This window comes from Onychomys torridus, chromosome 11 (genome assembly GCF_903995425.1).
Source record: "Onychomys torridus chromosome 11, mOncTor1.1, whole genome shotgun sequence".
NCBI classification, from domain to species: Eukaryota; Metazoa; Chordata; class Mammalia; order Rodentia; family Cricetidae; genus Onychomys; species Onychomys torridus.
The window spans coordinates 38,586,405-38,608,668 of NC_050453.1; the positions used below are offsets into that span (position 1 = coordinate 38,586,405).

The window sequence follows — 22,264 nt, forward strand, 5'->3', positions numbered from 1 at the left end:
TGGCTCATCAACCATCTGTAATGAGATCTAGCACCCTCTTCTGTGTACATAATAAGTAAATAAATCTTTTAAAAATATATATGTTTACTTTGTACAAGTTGGGTTTTTTTAAGATTTATTTTTTATTTTCAAAAGTATGTGTGTGTGGGGATGTATCTGAAGTGATGGTTCAGTGGTTAAGAGCACTATCTGCTCTTCTGTAGGACCCGAGTTTGAGTCCCAGTACCCAAAGGTAATCACTACTGTAACTCCAGTTACAAGACCTCTGATGCCCTCTTCTGGCTTCTGCAGGCATCAGGCACAAAATGGTGCACATACAAGTAGGCAAAACACCCACACACATAACATTTTAAAACATGAACAAAAACAAGTAACATAACATTTTAAAACATAAACAAAAACAAGTAACACTCAGAATGATTAAAATAATTACACAGGATTTTGTTGTTGTGTTTTGTTTTGGGGTGTGTGTATATGTGTGTGTATACAAATGTAGGTACCTGAGGAGACCAGAAGAGGGTGTTGGATTCTCCTGAAGCTGTGAGCCACCCATTTGGGTGTACTGTGAATCAAACCCTGATCCTCTGCAAGAGCAGCAAATGCTCTGAATCACTGAGTCATCTCTCCAACGCCTCTTGTTTCGTTTTGCTTTTTTATTTTGTGGTTTGTTTTGTTTTGGCGAGGGTCTCACTCTGTAGTCCAGGCTGGCCTGGACCTCATAGAGATGATCCTCCTGCCTCTGCCCACAGGGGCCTGGGATTGCGGGCCTCGCGACTGGCTGCTTTCGGTGTTGGAGAGGTTACTCGGGCTCACAGCGCTGGAGGCTTCTGTTCAGGGTTCCCTGTCCCATGGTTTGGGCTCGAGGCAGCAGGAGCTTGTGCTAGCTGAAAGCCGTTAACTTCATAGCAGCCAGGGAGCAGCTGCGCAAAGGTTTTATTTCAGGTTTACGGTCTATGCGACCACTCACATCTCTGTAACCAGCCACCTCTTCTCCAACGCTCTTATTTTCAGCTGTTTTTGTTTTGTTTTCTCTCCCTCCTCTTGTATTTTGCAGTCAGGTTTGTAGCCAAGTGCTTACACGTTCCTATTTCTTGTTCAACAGGTGGGGATCATGTAGGCCTGAGATTCCGGGAGTGTTTTAGTGGCTGATAAGCCTCCTTAAAGCTCGCCGGTCCTCGGCAGAGCACCCAGCTGCTTTCTTTCTTTCTTTTTTTTTTTTTTTTTCTATTTTTGGAAAGGGTGCAAAAAAAAAAATCTTCTGTCAAAAGTTTAAAACTTTCCACTGCCCAATAAGTAGACTAGCTCACTCGTGGCAAAAGGCGGCATGTTGGGTTACACAAAGCCCCGTTCACCGTTTTTAGCCTTGTTTGTTAGCTGCCTTGCTAGATTTCCCTGTGTATATTTCATCGGCATTATGAGGCAATAAATCAGCATTAAAATGAAAGATACACTAGAGGACACCCTTCATTTTAAGAGCAATCCACGAAAAAGGGGTTCCCTTAGTGTTGTTAAGGAGATTAGTGTGTCAGCCACTCTACTGAAAGGGAGCCCCAAAAGAGAAAAGACCAAATAAGGCTCTCAATATTGAAAGAAACCTGCCTTTGAAGGTCTGTGGCAATTACATGTAGGAAATTTCCTCCGAGGCTTAAAAACATCTTAAAAGCACACATTTCAAAAGTATTTTTGTTAATTAATTTGAGGAGAGATTTAATTAATTTGAAATAGATTTGATACTTGTTTTTAAATACATTGATTGTCTTATTTATAAATCTTGAGGAATTTGTAAATGGAAACAAATCATAGTAAAATAATCAAAACTGGCCTCACTCTTAGATCTGACCCCCAGAGCTCATCATTTGCATGTACTTATACTTACTCATATTTATTTTTATTCCTATCAATGTCAAACTAGAGACAAATAAAGCAGCCCTTTAAAAAACCCCTCAACAATGCTTTGTTTAAACTACATAACTACATTTTTTCAGAGGCGCCTATTGTTTTTACTGTCTGGCGATTAGTATCAAATGAACAGTTCTAAAGATTCTAAAAGCAAACGAACAAAAACCTACCAACAAGAAGGCTAAGTGTACACTGTCAGATTTTGCTTTTGGCCTTACCAGAGATAAAACCCAGGAGCAAGAAACTGCCTCTATTGCCTGGCTGTTTGCCAAGCAGGCTCACCCTAAAGGAGGATTAGTCACAAGTGAAGTGTGGATTTGAAGCAATATTCCAGATAATTCAATCTTCCAAAGCTCCTTTAATCCTCACAGTGAGATGCTCACAAAGTGGATTTCTTGCTGCCTTGGATTTCTAGCTGGTTCTCCCCAGCTGACACTATACTGCTGGAGTGAATTAATCCACCTGTCCGTACTGTGGATTATCATTAATTGGCAGGCAAATGAGTAGAGCTGTGTTAACTGGCTTCTGCCCGTTTATTTTTGATTGTGAAGAGTTAAGTTTGTGGAGCTTAGAGGTGTAGTTCAGTAGTAGAATGCTTGCCTACTTGGCACAAGGCCCTGGATTCAATCCCCAGCACCCTGAAGAAGAAAAAAGCAACAACTTTGAGGGTGTGTTTGTGTGTTATGTATCAGCTTTACACAACACGGGTTTCTACTTCCTAAATCCTACTATAAACCAGGACCTCAAAATAAAGGAAGGAAGAAAACATAAGGCTACCACTAATTTAGCTATTTGTCTCGCAATTTCAAGTCATGTTGTATTCAAAAAAGAAAGAAAGGAAGAGAGAGAGAGAGAGAGAGAGAGAGAGAGAGAGAGAGAGAGAAGGAAGGAAGGAAGGAAGGAAGGAAGGAAGGAAGGAAGGAAGGAAAGATTGATCCTTAAAGCCAGAATTCCTGCTGGCACAAGATCCAGACAGGTAAAATCCCTGGCTCTAGAGTCAGCCAACAAGCCAATATCAGTAGAAGTCATAGAAATGGATGTTGGTAAGACCCATAATGCCCCGCTACTCAAATATGAAAATTTCAAGCCCTAATCAACCCTGCTGTTGTAATCACAAGGATTTCGTGCTTAATTAAATCAAACAAAATCAATGTACTTATTATAAAGTAATTGTACTTATAGTTTATGTGAAGCAGGAATATTTTATGAGCTTAAAAAATTCACAGAGCTATGATCATAGCACCTGGGAAGTAGAAACAGGAGGCTTGATCAAGAAACTAATTCTCAGACACATTGAGTTCAAGGCCAGTTTGGACTACCTTGAGACCCTAACTATTTTTTTTAAAGTTAAATCAAGAAATAAAATTGTAATAAACCCCATTTAAACAGAATTTATTCTCTTTTTATCTATGGCTTGCTGTAATGGTTAGATAACTTCACATTTAAGGAGAATAAGGTTGGGGCTAAAGAGATGACTCAGAAGTTAGAAGTACTTGCTCACCTTGCATGGGACCCAATTCAGTTCCCAGCATCTGCATAGCAACTTACAACCTTCTGTAATTCCAGCTCCAAGGGATCCCAGCTCCCTTTCCTGGCCTCCACGGGCACCAGACTTGTACTCAGACAGGCAAAATACTCATACACATAAAAAGAAATAGATATTTTGTAAAGAAGTATAAGAGCCAGTATTTAGTCCCAGCATTTGAGAGACAGAGGCAGGCAGATCTCTGTGAGTTCAAGGCCAACCTATTATATAATATAGTAATTTCCAAGCCAGCCAGGACTGCATAGTGAGACCCCGTCTCAAAAACCAAAAGAAGGGGCTGGAGAGATGGCTCAGAGGTTAAGAGCACTGGCTGTTCTTCTAGAGGACCTGAGGTCAATTCCCAGCACCCACATGGTGGCTCACCACCATCTATAATGAAATCTGGTGCCCTCTTCTGTTGTGTAGGCATACATGCTGGCAGAACACTATATGCATAACAAACAAACAAATAAATAAATACTGAATGCAAAATAAACAAACAAACAAATCTTTAAAAACAAAACAAAAAACCACAGATGAGCTCAACTCACTGGTTTTCTTTTCTTGTCTTGCCTGCCTGCCTTTCTTTCTTTCTTTCTTTCTTTCTTTCTTTCTTTCTTTCTTTCTTTCTTTCTTTCTTTCTTTCTTTCTTTCTTTCTGTGATTTAGACTCTGTAGCCTAACTGGCATCCTTATCTATAACTGTGTAGTTGAACCCTCAACTCTGTTGTGGGTTTGTTTTGAGTTATCTGACCAGCAGTAAGGCCTCATCATGTATACTCCAGTGAAATCTCAAAATCTCAAGATCATTCTTCTGAGCGGAGTCACAGCGCAGGACTGAGGGCACCCATTATGAAGCCAGTGCCATCTTATTGAAAAAGGCATAAACCTAGAGGCCGGTCCCGTGAAAAATCAGACTCAGTTTGTCCATTGTGTTCTTACCAAAGGCAAATGGGTGCCATTGTGAGGTGGATAAAACAAATGGACCAAAGCCCACTGGAAATAGCACCTCCAGGTATCACATTCATCCTCATCAATACCTATTATTCTGCATTGGTTTGGTTGACTACTAAAGTGGCTGCATGCTGGTAGGTAAATACCTGTTGTCCTTTAAAGAGCTCTCTGATTCCCCGAAACTGGCAATTTTACACACAGCCCAACAGGGCAGTCCCTGACCCTGCTCCATTCGGAGTGACCCCACCCTTACTGGTTGTTGTGTTTGAATATTACTGCTGCCTAAAACAGATGTGAAAAGAAGAGTCCCTGAAATAAGAGGTGTACCTGCTCCAGGCTGCACAAGTTACCCTGAAACATACTGAGTTACAATCACAAGACTATTTGCTCAAATAGCAACAATATGGCACAGAATTTGGTAGAGCATTTGTCTCTGCAGGGTGACTTAAACCTGGGGTGATACACTCATTGTGGTCATGATGCCTTTAACGCCACATGGGAGGTAGAGGCAGACAGATCTCTCTGCAAATTCAAGGCTCATGTGATGTTTAATCATATGTGCCAATTGATTTGGTTAGACCATAGTACACAGTCTTTTGCCAAATACTAGCCTGGATGTTTCTATAAAGGTAATTTTTTTTAGATGAGATTGCCATTTAAATGGCTCTTGGTGAGTCACGCCTATACTTCCAGTAGAAGCAGAGACAGAAGCGCTGCTGTGTGTCTGAGGCCAGTCAAGCCTATATCCTGAGTTTCAGAAGAACCAGTACCACAGAGTGAGGCTTGCTCAAAATCAAAGGCAAGAGATTTAAACAGGGATAAGGCAGGAGTATGGAAAGCCTTATGAAAACCCAACACTTTGTAAGCTAATTAAGAGAAAGGACAGTAACCCAGTAAGTTTCTTTTTAAAAAGGAGGTTAAATAGTAGTGCCCTGCGTGAGTGGCTCCCAGGAGCCATGGGTTATTAGATGAAAATTCAGTGCCAAGCACTGGACACCTCCCTATTAGCTGTTGATAAAAGATGCCCCCAGACACCTCCCAAACAGTAGAGGCTATTGGCATTGCCCTTGGTTGCTCAACAGAACTAGTAAGACCCGATTGCTGAAAATACTATGCTTGCAGGACGTAGGAGAATTCAGCTGGAATTTACCTGGAAATTGTCCTGCTGCAGAACTTTCTTAGTGCTGGGAAGTGCTATGGAGGCTGAGGAGGGGTGCTAGTCATCAGTGATTCTACCCAGAAGTGGACACTGCATCCTGCCACACCCACCTGCCACAAGATACCCTCACCGATGAAAGAGTGGTCTGAAGATGAATGTTATGGGGTAAGCAACCACTTTCTAAAAATTGGATTTCAGGTCTATTACCCTGGAAGGAATTCGTGCCAGGTCCTGCGAATCTGGTCAAAGGTCCGTGGCTGAAGAACTCACAAGCCCTAGTGAGGAACCTACTGACTGTTGTTTTGTAAATGGACAAATTGTGAAACTGCCTTCTAAATATTTATGGTTATACCTATAGATTCGTGTGGCATTCAGCTTTGGTCAGAGCTTTTTTTTTTTTTTTTTTTTGTTTTTTTTTTTTTTTTTTTTGTTTTTGAGACAGGGTTTCTCTGTGTAGCTTTCCTGGAACTCACTCTGTACCCAGGCTAGACTTAGCCTTGAACTCACAGAGATCTGCCTGCCTCTGCCTCCCAAGTGCTGGGATTAAAGGTGTGTACCACTGGGGCTAGAGAGATGGCTCAGAGGCTAAGAGCGCTGACTGCTTTTCCAGAGGACCTGGGTCCAATTCCCAGCACCTACATGGCAGCTCACAACTGTTTGTAACTCCAAGATCTGACACCCTCACACAGATATGCAGGCAAACACTGATACACATGAAATAAAAATAAGTAACTTAAAAAAAAAAAAAAAAAGGTGTGCACCACCACTGCCTGGCTCCAGAGCTTATTTTTACAGTGGGCAGGGATTACACAGAGACTTTAAAATAGTCAAGTACCAAGAATAAGTTACTGATGAGTGTTCAGCCCTAAAGAGGACATCTATATCACCCTCTGTCTCAGGGTCAGAAGACTTCATGGAAAAGGGAGTCCAAAGAATGGGCTGGGAGATGGGAGAGCATGCCGTGTGATGCTGTCTTCTGGACACGACATAGCTATTGAACTATAAGTAGTAGCTGGGGTTACCTACACAAGACTTGCTCAAGACTGAGCCTACCCACATGCCACTGTGGTCTGGGGAGACCCACAGAAGGCCCCACTCACTTCTAGCTGAGGGGCTATTGGCAGTTAGTGGCTGCTGGTGAAGGGGCAGCAGAAATGTAAAAATTTCTTTTAAAACTTTTCTTTAAGAGTGTAGTAGCCACAGCTAAGTTGCCCGTGAGCTAATAAATAACCTCATACACGTGCACATGCAAAGCAACCCTAATTAAACTCCCAGACATGCATACACGTGCATGGGTGAACCCATGCACTCAGATGGCTGAGGCTGGAGAATGTTTGCAAGTTTGAGGTTAGAGCTACATAGGACTTCCAGGCCAGATTCAAAGTCATCTTAGGCTATATAGGAAGTCTGAGACCAATCTGGGATATATGAACTCTGTCACACACACACACACACACACACACACACACACACACACACACACACTAATAATAACAACAACAACAACAACAACAACAACAACAAGTGATTTAATCAAGCATTTAAACCCAGGAACCTATTGAGACCTTTCTCATTCAAAACACCACACCATCCTATCACTGCATTCCTGTCCTGAGAGATGTTGTTTGTGCTTTTATTACTTAGCTGACTTTCTACACTCCTGTCTCTATGATCACTCAGCTGGCCACCTCTCTTTGGTAGTGCTCTTATTCCTGCATTCTGAAGAAGGCTCAGGAGTATAATAGTAAAAACGCTTGTCTTTTCTCAGTGTACTCTTCTACATTTTTTTCCCTGTGGGAGGAGATCAGTCTCTTCTGGATGACTCTGGCAGGTCCTATGGCTTTTCTGATCAATTTCAGTTAATAGAAAAATCTTTAAAAAATTTTTTTCTGTGTGTGCATGTGCATCCATGTGAGGGTCTGCTGTGAGTGTGCTGGTGCCCACAGAGGCTTGCAAGAGGGTCTTGGATTCCCTGGAGCTGGAGTTACAGGTGTACAAGCCACCTTGTGTGGGTGCTGGGAACTGAACTGAGGTCCCCTAGAAAACAGTATGTTCTCTTAATGGCTAAGCCGCATCTTCTTCCTGAAGTAGAAAATCTTATATCATATTAGTTTTCAAAGTGTTAATTCTTAGTAAAGAAACATTAGGTTAAAGAAAAATTAATCAACATTTCAATCAAAAGCCTACAATCTTACTAGTCAGCATTTTCTGAAATTATGTTGTCTCCTAAGGAGAAGGGAGTGGTCTGTCTTTATAATTAATTAATTAGTTAATTAATTAATTTCCTCTCTGGACTGTTTTCCTAGCTACAAGTTTCTGATTTTAGTTTCTGCTGTGCCTAGGGGGGAAAGCAAGGGATGGAGAAAGCTGGGGAGCATTGTTTGTGGGTGCTGAGGATGGGACCCAGGACCTGTGTATGCTAGGTAGACACTCTGTCACTGAGCCCCAGGACATTTGCTCATCTCAGGTAACACACGCTGACCTTGAACTCCTGATCCTCCCCGCCCTGCTCACCAGGGGCTGGGATTGCACATAGAAACTGTCAAGCCCTGAAGTACAAAAACATTGGTACCTGCTTGGTACAACTGTAGAGTGACTGTGTTCACCCCAGACAGGGAAATGTTTAGAGACAGGCTTTTCTTTAGATGTCTTTTTCTTTCTCCAGATTTTCAAAAAGACAGTATTTTGCATGTCAGCCCTGGCTGGCCTGGGACTTGCTAGGTAGACCACCAGGCTGCCCTAAAACTTGCCATGATTCTCCTGACTCTATATCTGGATTGACAGTCATGAACTACAATGCCTGGCTTCCTTGGGTTCTTTTAAATTTTATTTTTTGTTTGTTTGTTTATGTATTTCTTTATTGTGTGTGCACACATGTATATGTTTGTGGGCACACGTGTGCCATGGCACACTTGAGGAGGTCAGAGGATAACCCAGGGAGTTGGATCTTTCCCTCCACCAGGTAGGAGCCAGGGACTGAACTCAGGTGTATATTCTCTCCTTGAGCCATCTCACTGGCCCTTGGTAGGCAGTTTGTCTTCAGGATGATGGGCAGCTCCTAAATCACCTCACAGACACTTAATATTAATTATACATCCTCTGCCAATAGCTTAGACTTGTTTTTAGCTAGCTCTTATAACTTAAATTAACCCATTTCTATCCACCTATGTTTTTCCCTGAAGTTTGTTTACTTCATGTATGTACTTCTAATCCTGCATCTCCTCTGACTTGGCCTTTCTTCTTTCCAGCATTCCTCTGCCCCAAAAATCCTGCCTAGGTATCAGCAAGTCAGGACTTTATTAACCAGTGAGAGTAATACATATTCATATGCAAAAAAAAATTGTTCCACAGCAGCCCTTCCCTGTTTTTTTGTTTTGTTTTGTTTTGCTTTTTGGTTTTCCAAGACAGGGTTTCTCTGTGTAGCTTTGGAGCCTGTTCTGGAACTCACTCTGTAGCCCAGGCTGGCCTTGAACTCACAGAGATCCACCTGCCTCCGCCTCCCGAGTGCTGGGATTAAAGGTGTACACCACCACCGCCTGGCAGCCCTGTATTTTTTAAAGATTTATTTATTCATTATTTTTATGCATATGTGTGGAAGCCTGTGGAGTCCAGAAGAGGGTATTGTATTGGATCCCCTGGAACTGGAGTTATGGGTGATTGTGAGCCACCATGAGTGCTTGGAACCAAACCCAGGTCTTCCACAAGAGTAGCAAGCTCTTAGCCACTGAGCACCTCTCCAGCCTGGGTTCTCTGATTACTTTCCTGCCAACCCTCTGAAGCTATGACTCTCTGGGTATGTAAGTTGCCTGTCCTAAAACTGGCCATTTCTGGTGTCCCCTCACATTCTGCCACTAGCTAAGTATTTCTCTTTCCTTAGGTACCACTCACTTTGGAAGGCCATCCACTTTCTTAGGAGGATCTGTTCAATTTGTTTTTTTTTCAATGTTGCATTTTAAAAGATACTCTACCATCTGAGCTATTTCTCCAATCCTTAATTTGCTTTTTAAAATTTTATTTAGTATGTATACAGTGTTCTGCCTGCATGTATGTCTGCAGGTCAGAAGAGGGCACCAGATCTTATTATAGATGGTTGTGAGCCACTATGTGGTTGCTGGGAATTGAACTCAGGACCTCTGGAAGAACAGTCAGTGCTCTTAACCTCTAAGCCATCTCTTCAGCCCCCTTAATTTGCTTTTTAAAGAAACATTCATTTTTTATTTCTCTTTATTTTTTATTTTTACTTCTTCAATATGTAACATACACGTATTGTCGGGTATTTGTACACTCTGTGAAGATGTATTTGCTGTGACTGGTGTAATAAAAAGCTGAATGGCAATAGGGAGGCAGGAGGTATAGGTGGGATTTCTGGGGAGAGAAAGGAAGACAAGATGAATCTAGGCAAGAGAGACTCGGAAAGTGTTGGATACATGGAATGGGAAAGAAAGGTAAAAAGCCATGAGGCCAAAACGTAGATTAAAATAAATGGGTCAATTTAGTTATGAGAGCTAGTGGGATAAGCCTAAGCTAGGGCTGAGCTTTCATAATTAACAGTAAGTCTCTGTGTGGTTATTTGTGAGCTGGTGGGCGGCCCAAAGAAAAATCTGACTACACACACAGTTCAAATTCAAAAGTACAAAGGAGGGGTTGGAGGGATGGCCCAGCAGTTAAGAGCACTTGTTGCTCTTGCAGAGGACCTGGGTTCAGTTTCCAGCACCCAGATGGTGGTTCACAACCAACCGTAACTCCACTTCTAATATATCTGATGCTCTGTTTTGACCCCCACAGGTACCAAGAACACATGGTACACAGACATACATGCAGGCAAAATGCACATAAAATAAAACAAATATATCTAAAAACAAAATGAAATAAAATAAAGTAAAAAGTTCAAAGGAGAATGATTGCTGCGTCTTCTTCTTAGCCCTGGTCACTGGCTTCCTTACACATAGCCAGTGTTACCACTCCTCAGTACCCCTTTAGACATACTTTATAAATATACAAGCAAAATATAGCTGGGCAGTGGTGACGCACGCCTTTAATCCCAGTACTTGGGAGGCAGAGGCAGGTAGATCTTTGAGTTTGAGGCCAGCCTGGTCTACAGAGTGAGTTCCAGGACAGTCAGGGCTATATAGAAAAACGCTGTCTGGAAGAAATAAAACAAACAAACAAAAAGCCAGCAAGTAAAATATCTACCTTCCCACCTTTTCCGAAATGAATGGTAGAGTCAGTCCTTCCTGTGGGACCCATTGTGCACCTCCTTTTACATTTCATGGTGTGCTGACTTCTACCTTAAGTCCTGCACCCTGTCCCACAAAGTCTTCAACCTCCCACCCACCTTTAGAGTGCACATTACTTACTTTTCTCATATGATGGCAGAACTCATGGCATAAACAGTTTAAGGAGGAATTAATCATCCATTTTGGCCCTCAGCTTGTAGAAACATCAGTTCACCATGGCCGTGGCAGTGTGATGAGGAAAGCGTTTCACATCACAGCACACAAGAAGAGAAGCAAAAGGACACACAGGAAGAGGCCAGGGCCCCTGCAGACACGTCCCTGGTGACCTGCCACCTACTTATCTCCCAATAATGTGCTCATAGGAATCTATTAGTCCAGTGACTAGGTCAGAGCCCCCATAGACTAATTACCTCTGAAAACTGCTCTCATAGACACACTCAAAGGCATACTTTCCTCATCTGGGTATGTCTTTTTTTTTTTTTTTTTAAAGATCTATTTATTTATTATGTATAATGTTCTGTCAGCATGTAACCCTGCAGGCCAGAAGAGGGCACCAGATCTCATTACAGATGGTTGTGAGCCACCATGTGGTTGCTGGGAATTGAACTCAGGACCTTTGGAAGAGCAAGCAGTGCTCTTAACCTCTGAGCCATCTCTCCAGCCCCTGGGCATGTCTTAATCTAGTCAAGATGACAATTGTGCAGACAAGTTTTATGCCAGCTTGACACAGGCTAGAGTTATCTAAAAGGAGAGGACACCAATTGAGAAAATGCCTCCATAAAATCTGGCTGTTAGGCATTTTCTTAATTAGTGATTGATGTGGGAGGGTCCAGCTCACTGTGGGTGTTTCCATCCCTGTGCTGGTGGCCCTGGGGTCTATAAGAAAGCAGGTGGAGCAAGCCAGTAAGCAATATCCTGCCATGGACTCTGCATCAGCTTCTGCCTCCAAGTCCCTGCCCTGCTTGAGTTCCTGTCCTGACTTCCTCCAATGATGGACTTGGATATGGAAGTGTAAGCAAAATAAACCCTTTCCTCCCCAATTTGCTTTTTGGACATGGTGTTTCACTGAAGTAATAGAAACCCTAAGACAACAATCAAGGTTAGCCATCCCAGAACAGAAACACCTGGCTCCTTCCCTGGCCCCATCCTCGGCTCTGCTGTCAAGTTTGCGGTCTCTCTTTTCAGGCCAGGGTCTGGCTTCAGGCTCCTCCGGCTTCCGGCTCCTCCGGCTCTGGCTCCTCTGCCTTCAGATTCTGATAGACGTTCATCAGGCTTTCTGTGTTGTCTCTTCACAGCACTTGGTAATAGCTCGAGGAGAGAAAGAAAATAGCTGTGTACCTTGTTGCCTGTCCTCCTGGATGAAATCTTCCTCTCAGAACCTTTGAAGGTACAACTTCTCTGTTTTCAAACCAGTGACCAGGTCTGAGGGGCGAAGAATCACAAGCCTGCTTTCGTATGTCTCCTTTGGAAAAGCTGGTGTCTAGGGGCCTGTCACACAGCTACGGCTGGTGCTGTCATTTTGGTTTAGGAACTTAAAACTTAGGATTTCAACATCCAATTGAAGTCAAATTCAGCTCAGTGTTACCTCCTTGGGTATGTCCTTTTGTACTCTGGATTCTCAGTCTCCCTCTCTCTCTCTCCGTTTCCCAGTACCAGAATTGAACCCAGGGCTTTGCACATGCTTAGGCTCTATCAACTGAACTATATCCCCAGTCCATAACCAATATTCTCTTGACTTCCTTCCTTCCGTGTGTGTGTGTGTGCGCGCGCGTGCGCGCGCGCGCGCGCACACACACACACACACACAGGTTTTATATTTGAAGGTAGATGGATATGTCTATTTTCTTGCAAAGAATGTTTTTCTTTCTTTCTTTCTTTCTTTCTTTCTTTCTTTCTTTCTTTCTTTCTTTCTTTCTTTCTTCCTTCCTTCCTTCCTTCCTTCCTTCCTTCCTTTCTTTCTTTCTTTCTTTTTTTGGTTTTTCGAGACAGGGTTTCTCTGTGTAGCTTTGGAGCCAGTCCTGGAACTCGCTTTGTAGACCAGGCTGGCCTTGAACTCACAGAGATCCACCTGCCTTTGCCTCCCGAGTGCTGGGATTCCAGGTGTGCGCCACCACCGCCTGGCAATCATTTTTTCTTCTTGGTTTTATCTTTTATTGTGTGTTGAGTAAAATCCACACTTCTAAAAATGGCACTTCTAACTACAAACACTGATCCTTTGTCGGTAACTTTGGAAGATGAAATGTTCTTTCTTTCTTTCTTTTTTTTTAAATTTACTTACTTGTATTTTATATACATTGGTGTCTTGCCTGCATGTATGTCTGTATGAGGGTGTTGAAGCCCCTGGAACAGGAGTTATAGACAGTTGTGAGCTGCCATGTGGGTGCTGGGAATTGAACCCAGTTCCTCTGGAAGAGCAGGCAGTGCTCTTAATCACTGAGCCATCTCTCCAGCCCCGCAAAGAATGTTTTTATTGATATCTTTTAGTCTTTGCTTAATTCCATTGTGTGATTCCCCCCTGGATGGGGGGAGATGGAACAAGTGTCTCTTCACCCAAGATAGGGCACTAATGACAGACCAAAGAAACTATTCCACCTAAGTCTAGATTGGTGAACCAATGACTTTCTTGGGGATACTCACTAAAGCATGAGTGAGAGGTTACTTTCAGGACAGGTAACTCAAAGGCAGCTGCATTATGGTAAAACCTGCTCCAGCATGGGTGATATCTCACTAAAACTTCATCCTTAGAGTTCCCTGAGCAAGATGTAGTCAGTTCTATCTAAGAGAGCCTTAGCAATTCTTTACTACTAATGTAAGTCTGGAGAGGGGCACTGTGGATCTTAAAATTTCCTGAGCTTCCTGGGTCTTATAAGTTTTGTGAGCTGTTTGAGTTTCATGAGTCTCTTCTCTCCTTCTAGAAGGCAATATCTACACTGTATCTGTCTACCAGAATACCAACTCCAGTAGAAAAGCTCAGAGTATGTGGAGAAGACACATGGTCCAGAGGGAGGAAAAGGAAAAGGAGAGAACAGAGATGGTGGTGGGATGAATGTCATCAAAATACATCATATGTATGTAGACATGGTCCAAGAATAAATACGATTTATCTTTAACACTTACTTACTTACTTACTTATTTATTTATTTATTTATTTATTTATTTATTGTGTTTTTCAGACAGGTCTCTCTACATAGCCCTGGCTGTCCTGAAGCTCATTATGTAGAACAGGCTGGCCTCAAACTCACAGAGATCCACTTGTCTGCCTCCCGAGAGCTGGGACTAAAGGTGTGCACCATCACTGCCTGGCTTATTTCCAATATTTTTATTAAAACTTTGAGAATTTTGTACAATGTGTTTTGATAATATTTACTCCTCCCCCAACTCCTCCCAGATAGATCCCCTCCCTGCTCAACTTTCTCTTTCTGTAGATGTAATTCTAAATGGTCTTATTAAATAAGAAACACAAAGCCAAATACAGAATTAAAAGCCCAAGAGGTCAGAGCACTAGCAAATAGCCTTCAGTTTACCAGTCGCTGCTCTTTCTGTTCTGCCTTCTCATTGGCTGTAAACCCAGCCACATGACTTCCTTGTCACTGCCTGTCTATATAGACCTCCAGGTCTCTTTGGTTGGTACCATAGATTAAAGGTTGGGGTCACTGCTTGGCTATGTCCTTGAACACACAGAGACTCTGCCTTACATGTGATGGGATTAAGGGTGTGTGCTACCACTACCAGACTTCTGCTTAATGGTTTGCTCTTAGCTCTGATCCCCAGGCAACTTTATTAACATACAAAAAAAAATCACATTTCAGCACAAATAAAATATCACCATATCTTTCTCTCTCTCTTTCTTTCTTATTTTGAAAGCCCACAGTGTTCATGCTATGCTGCCTATATACTCTAGGGTGTAGGGCCATTCACTGAAGCATGGTTAACTTCCCAGGGGTAAATACACTAAGGAAAACTGACTGTTTCCCATAAGCTATTAATTGCCAATAGCTCCTCAGCTGGGGGTAGGACTTCATGCCCACCCCCCAACTCCATGCTCAAATTTTGTCAGACTCAAGCTTTTGTAGGTCCTGTGCCTGTTGTCACAGCCACTGTGGGTTCAAACATGCAACTGTCCTGCTCTGTTTGAAAACACTGTTTTCTTATAGTCACCCACTGCCTTCGGTTCTTAAAATCTTTTCATCTCATCTTCTAGGATGGTATGGAACAATCTTTTTGTACACTATGACCATGTATTACTGGCTAATAAAGGGCTGATGACCTATAGCTGGGCAGGATTTTCAGGGAGAGAGGACGCTGGGAGGAGGAAGGGCAGACTCATGGGAATCTGGGGATTCTCAAGAGGACTCAGAGTAAGGAGGAGATGAACATGCCATACTGAGATAAGGTTGGTAGAACATAGATAGAAATATGGGCTAATTAAAGTTATAAGAGATAGTTAATAACAAGCTTAAGCTCTTGGCCAAGCATTTATAATTAATATCAAGTCTCTGTGTGATTATTTGGGAGCCAGCTGTTGGGAAAGAGCTGACCTGGGGTGCTGATGAAAAACTCTGCCAGCTTTAGGAGGAGGGTGAGATAGACCTGTCTCATTTAGGGCTGAACACTCTGCAGTTTCTTATTCTCTGCACCTTGACCAGTTGTGGGTCTGTGTTAATCACCACCAATTGCTAAAAGAAACTTCCCTGATGAGGGCTGAGAGATACACTAGTCTATGGGCATAGCAATATGTCATTAAGAATCAGCTTAATACTATGTCCATTTAGCAGAATAATAGTAGGTTCTCTGCTACATCCTATGACCTATCTAGCTACAGGTTCTTGGCTTCAATAACAATGCTAAGTATAGGTTCCCTCTTATGGAGCAAGCCTTAAGGCCAATCGGAAAGTTGTTGGTTACTCCCTGTGACATTTGTACCACTATTGCACCAGTGGGCATGTCTTGTCCAGCTGGTCATTATTGTAGCTTATGAGGTTTGCAGCTGGGTAAGACCGTGATGGCTTTTCTCCTCCAGCAGTGTGCACAGCACCTTCCAGTACTATGAAAGCCAGTCAGTAGAGATGAAGCTTCCAGGTCAGTACCTATTTGATTTCTCCATGTTCGATGATTCAAGCAAGCATGTGCTGCCTTTGACAATAAAGTCTTGATATCAAGTTCTGGAGGATAACCAAGATCAATGACAATAGTCTGTAATGTTTGGGGGTCTATGGGACACTACTGGCCAATAAACCCAAAATAGGTCATCCATTTCTGGCACTGGGCATTTTATTTGTTAGCCTATGGTGTCTGGTAGCGGCATTGTTATTATTATAGGGTATCTCTAAATTTAAAAAAAAAAAAAATATATATATATATATATATACACACATGTACTTTTGGAAGTTTCCATAGTAGTGAGTTTCCATATGTCTTTTTTCAAAAGGTCTTTAGGATTAGTTACCTCTCCCTATGTTCCCTCCTTTACTCTGCCCTCTCACCCTCCACCCCATTTAACCCTTCCTGCTTCACTCCCCTTGCTTTCCCTTACACCACTGTATTCTATTTCCCATCTCATGGAAACTCCCACCTCCCGTACAGTGTTCTAACCTCTAGGGGTATTCCAAATGAAAGGCACAAGTCTAAATATTCAAAGCCAGTATCCACAAAGAGAAAACATGTAATTTTTTTTCTGGGTTTGAGTTCTCTCACTCAGAATGATTGTTTATAGCTTCATTCAGTTACCTGCAGATTGCATAAGTTCATTGACAGCTGAGCAGTATTCCATGGTGTAAACATCCCACATTTTACTATCCATCGGTATGTTGGTGGACATCTAGGCTGTCTCCATATCCTGGCTATTGTCAGTGTAGTGATAGCAATCAACATGGACAAGCAAACGTCTCTGTAGTAGAATATAGAATCATGTGAATATACCCGTGAGTAGCATAGCTCCATCAAGCGGTACATCTCTTTCTGGCTTTCTGAGGGACCTCCACACTCTTTCCATAGTGGCTGTACCAATTTGCACTCCTACCAGCAGTGAATAGTGTTCCCTTTCCCTCGTATTCACTCCAGCATTTTTTCTTGTCATAGCCATTCTGACTGGAGTAAGATAAACTCCCAAAGTAGCTTTAATTTGCATTTCTCTGTTGGCAAAATATTTTGAACATTAAAAAAAATACATTTTTTTTTCCAGAGCTGAGGACTGAACCCAGGGCCTTGCGATTGATAGGCAAGCACTCTACCACTGAGCTAAATCCCCAGCCCCCAAATAAAATATTTTTTCAGCCACTTGTTTTTAACCTTTTGAGAGCTTTCTGCTTAGTTTTAAGTTCTGTTTTTTAGATTGGGTTGTTGCTTTCTTGATGTGAAGAATTTTTTTTCCTTTTTAGTTCTTTGTATATTCTACCAGATTTTAGCTGGTAATGCTTTTCTTTTCCTGTTCTGTGGGTGGGCACATAAATGATTATGTCCTTTAAATTTTTTTCTGCTTTAGTCTGTATGTATAGATGTTTTGCCCATATGTATGTCTGTGCACCACAAGCATGCAGTGCCCATAGAGGCCAGAAGATGGCGTCAGACACTTTGAATCTGGCGTATGGATCCTGAGCTACTTACACAGGTGCTGGGGATTGAACCAGGGTCCTCTCTGGAAGAACAGCCAGTGCTCTTAACTGTTGAGCCATCTCTCCAGACTCTGGCGTTTCTTGAGGCCTGTTAATCATTTGTTGGTCTTAATACCTGAACTACTGGAGTCCTATTCAGAAAAACCCTTTCAAGTGTGTATAAGTTCAATTTTCAAGCATCTTTCCTACTTTCTCCTCTATGAGATTTAGGGAGGTTATCAGGTCTATTATTATTATTATTATGATTGACTTTATCATTGTGTGTGTGTGTGTGTGTCACAGAAGTCAGAAGATGGCATTGGATCCCCTGGAACTGGAGTTACAGGTAGTTGTGAACCGCATGTGGGTACTGGGAATTGAACCCTGGGTCCTCTTGTACAACCTTAGATTATAGATACTACTACAATTTCCACTATTCAGAGGTAGAAACTGAGACATAAAGAAGTTAAATTACCCAGACCAGCAGTTCTTAACCAGTGGGTTGCAAATCCTCTGACAAACCTCTATCTCCCCAAATAATGGCATTACAATTCATAACAGTAGCAAAATTACTGTTAAGATGTAGCAATGAAATAAAATTTATAGTTGGGGGGTCACTACCACATGAGGAACTGTACTAAAGGGTGGCAGCATTAGGAAGGTTGACAACCGCTGACCTAGACAATAATACTCTAGCACGGAGCAGGGAGATACCCAAGAGACCCTATTGACACTTGGTGACTTCTGGAAAAGGGAGAGCTAGTTTTCTTTAGGGGTGTGGCTCATTAAGGTTGTACAAGAATTAAGTAATACATGGAGAGAAGATGTTACTTAACATATAATACATGCTCAAAAATGCTAGTTATTGGCTAATGAGATGGCCCAGAGGGTAATGCACGTAATATACTAGCCTAAGGATTGGAGTTCAGATTTCTAAAACCCAGGCACAAGCCAAGTGGGTGTAGCAGCCCACCTGTAAGCACAACACAAGAGGAGTTGGAGAAGTGTCTCACTAATCTTATCTTGGCAGGTGGAGGTGGGCAGGGACAAGCTCTGGAAGTACTTCTTTAATCATCGGTGCAGTGGGAATGAGACTAATGACTTCCATGAAAGCCAATACCTGTCAAGGGAATAAAAAGAAGTCACAGGTGTCAAAAGGAAGACGCATTATCTAGGCACGGTGGGTGCGGGTCTATGATCCTAGCACTCGGGGTGAGGCAGGAGGATTGTGAGTTCCTGGCCAACCCAGGCTACCCATCTATAGAGCTTGTCTAGGGGTGGAGGAGAAAACAAAGGGAGAGAGGGAATTGCTGCAGACAGAGTATAGGTTGATAGCAGAGAGGCACTGTTGCTGGCGCTAACAGAAATCTTTTTTTTTTTCCCTTTCTGTTACTCAGGAGCTAACATGGGAGATGGAAAAGTATTAGTAATCTTTGGAATAAAGGAGATTCTAAACGCCTTCTCTCCCCTTTATTGAGGCTATTATATTGGTCAAATAGTGTTTCAGAACCTATTTCTTCCTTTAGAAAAGTAAGTATAGTTACTTAATAAGGTGATCATATATATTCTGTAACTATATATACACTATATATAGTTATATATATATAGTAACTAGCCTGGGGAAAAGGTAAATCTCACTTTTCTTTTTATTACATGTATGTATGTATGTATGTATGTATGTATGTATATTCGCAAGCATGTATTCTTGTGCACCTGCACACGCTATGGCTCTCCTGTGGAGGTAGGAGGACAACTTGCAGGGAGTCTGCTCTCTTGGTCCACCATTCGGGGTTCAGGGATTGAGGTCAGGCTTGTCAAGATTGATGGCAAGTCTCTTTACCTGCTCATCCATCTCTCGTGCCCACTTTCACTTTTCCAATGTTTTTCTTGTCACATTTCTCATTCTTTGCCGAAGCGCATCTTCTTAGGGAGGGGGCATACATTTACATGTATGCAGGACTTTTGTACATGCACGTAGTTCCTACGGAGACATGGCTGCCCTGCAGAGAGGATCAGTTATTGCCCTCTGCTTTTATTGACATGGTCCATGTAACAACCATTTATTGAACACCTACAACATTCCAGTGACTAGGCTAGGCCCTACTGGGTGTATATATACCGAAAGGATACTTTAAGACAATCATCGTACTTTAGACGAGAAACAATTTCTAGGCAAAGTAACCATTGGAGTCTAGGAGGTGAAGAAAAGTAACAAGAGCTTCGGAGTCGTGAGCACCTAGTGGAAGGTGGCATTATTCGCAGGTGTCCTTTACAATCTTGACAGATAGAATTCACCGTGCGGAGACTGGAAAAAGACAAAGCTAAGAGGAAACAGGTTGACCCCAGAGGGTTTCTCAAGCCACAATACCGAAGAGAAAGGAAATGGAGTTTTACTCGCTTTGGGATCAGCGTGTATGCTAAACGGAACTGTAAACCTTGGCCAATGAGACAGCCTCAGTGACAGCAGCAAGCCGCCGCAAAGCTGCAGTTACTCTGAACCGACTAGAGGGCCGATTTATTTGGACAGTCGCGGAAGCACCACCAACTCTCAGAAAGCTGCTGCGGGCTCCCGATTTCCCGGTTCACCCTTGTCAAGTTCCCAGCGTGTCTTCGCCCGGGGTGAAACGCTCAGCCCGGAGGCCCAATTAGCGTCAAAGGGAAGTGGGTGGTCTCCTCTGCGGATAGACTCTGGCTCCTCCCGAGTCCGGCCGAGTGCCCCAGCGCGCCACACCAAAGATGGCTTCCTCGCCGTCCCTTGCCTCGGCTTATCTCGCGCTCTCCTTCCGGCCACACTCAACATGGCCCTAACCCGAAGCTGCATTCCTATGGAACGGTCTCCAGACAGTTCTCGCGAGGTTTGACGGGTCCTCCACCCCCCCCCCCCCAACCCTCCCGGCCCTGCGCCCCCCCGCCCCTCCGCGATTGCTCCCGCCCTGCCTCGCGCCGCCGCCACCGCCACTGCCGCCGGCGCCGCTCCTCCTCCGTGTCAGTTGTTGAGCTGTAATGGCGACTGGGCCGCCGCTGCCGAAGTGACTCCCGGGCGGGGAAGCCGGGCTGGACCTGCGCCTGCGAGGACTGCGGAGAGCCGCAGCTCGGGAGGGGGCTTGCGGCGGGGCAGAGGAGGCCGCCTCTGCGCCTCTCCTTCCTTCCCCGCTGCCCGGCGGATCCCAGGAACCGGGGCGAGGCGGGCACCCGGTGCGTCCCCGGAGCGGGGAGGCCAGGCCGGGCAGCCCTGGGGCCGGTCAGGGCGGCGTCACTGCACCCTCCGCCAGGCCCCGCGGGATGCACCGTGGGAGCCGAGGGCGGAGGCGACACTCTCAGGTGAGCTGCGGGAGGACCTGGCGGAGCCTGCGGACGTTTGCTCCGCCTCGGCTGCCTCTGTCCGCGGTCCCGGGTCCCCCGAGGTGGCCAGAGAGGCGGGGCGGGGCCCCCTGGCACTGCCTGGCGTCCTCCTGGGGGAGCCTCCCTGGGTTCCCAGACTTTTGCGGGAGGGTCATCCTGAGACCTGGGTTCCAGGACCTACCGGTGCCCACCGAAGACCAGATTTCTTTGCTTAGCTGCCAGTGTCGTCCTCGCCACCCGCGCCCCTCCTCTTGTCTGCATAGAGTTCAGCTACCCTCTCACCCTTGGTCTCCGAAGTGTCCCTTCTTCGTTTGGAGATGAAGCATATTTTGGGAAATTCCGGGGGACCAGCTTCAGTGTCAGGGATGACCAGTTTCTGTTCCTTCTCCTGGGTGTAAATATGCTCAGAGTGGAGTATCGGGAAAACTTTGATCAGCGCCAGTCCAGCAGTTGTTGAATGGAGTCTACCGGCTTATTCACTAACCATTGGGCGGGGAGGGGGTGACATTTAACAAGCTTTACACGTTGGAAGTTGTCACGATCGCTCCGCTCCCCCCTTTAAACGTGCAGGCCAGTATGCTAAATCATATTTAGCTAATGTCACAGATGTAGGCAGGAATTTGCCTGGATTTTAAGTTTCCAAGCTAGGAAGTTGCAAGTAGGTATAGATTTTAATTTTTTTTTTTTTTTTTTTTTTGATGTTGTAACAAATGTTTCACTCGGGGAAAATAGGTTGTTAGGTATCCATGTACTCTACTTAAATGTTTTGCTGGTGATTTGAATTTGGAGGAGTCCTTAGTGTTGCCATGTTAACCTGCCCTCTTAGCTTGTATTTTAAAGGCAAGTCAACCCTAGGCCAATCTATTTACAGCTGAGAATTTTTGAAGGAGCAGTGATGAAATACTGCAAACTGCTCTCCATTTAAAAAGTGTCTTAATTGAAAATATCGTTTTGTTTTTTTTTTAAACGTGTGCTGCTAATAACATGGGATTGTGACTTTGGAAGAGTGTTAGACCTGTACTAGAAGTTACTTCAAGCCCATGAAAGTGTAAGAGTTTTGGTAAACTATTTAATGCAATAAATCTGAACTATCATTGCATTCAACATAGCACACCTTAATCAGAATATATATATATATATATATATATATATATATATATATATATATATATATATATATATGTTATGCTAGAATACATTGTGAATGTGGATAAATGTGTATCTTGTCTTTGTGCTTATAGTGGTAGTCAGTTATATTTATAGACAATTTTGTACATATATGAAAGATATTTTCTGACATATACTGGTGTATTATATTATTTAAGGCCATTAATACCTATAGAAGCAAACTGGTGTTAATATGTTAACGAATTAAAGTTTTTAAGTTTTTCCTTCTGATTGTCATTTTTTTTAAATCCGTTTTTAACACACTGTGCCGTGGGCACAAGAAAGTCCTTATATAACCAGTTTAGTATGTTAAACTGCTATGACTTATAGTGAAGAGCAAAAGAGAAATTGGCCGAAAAGAACTGACCTTTTTGGAGGGGGAGGGGGTATAC

The 22,264-nt window shown here is 43.4% G+C and overlaps 1 protein-coding gene across 1 annotated transcript in view; it reads left to right on the forward strand.

Moving 5' to 3' along the window:
* Positions 1-20,306: 20,306 nt before the first annotated feature.
* The window catches only part of Cep350 (centrosomal protein 350), a 143,785-nt gene continuing 141,827 nt past the window's right edge, over positions 20,307-22,264 (forward strand). The window contains 1 exon segment of the mRNA XM_036201773.1: positions 20,307-20,684. The gene's annotated coding sequence lies outside the window, so the exon portion shown is untranslated.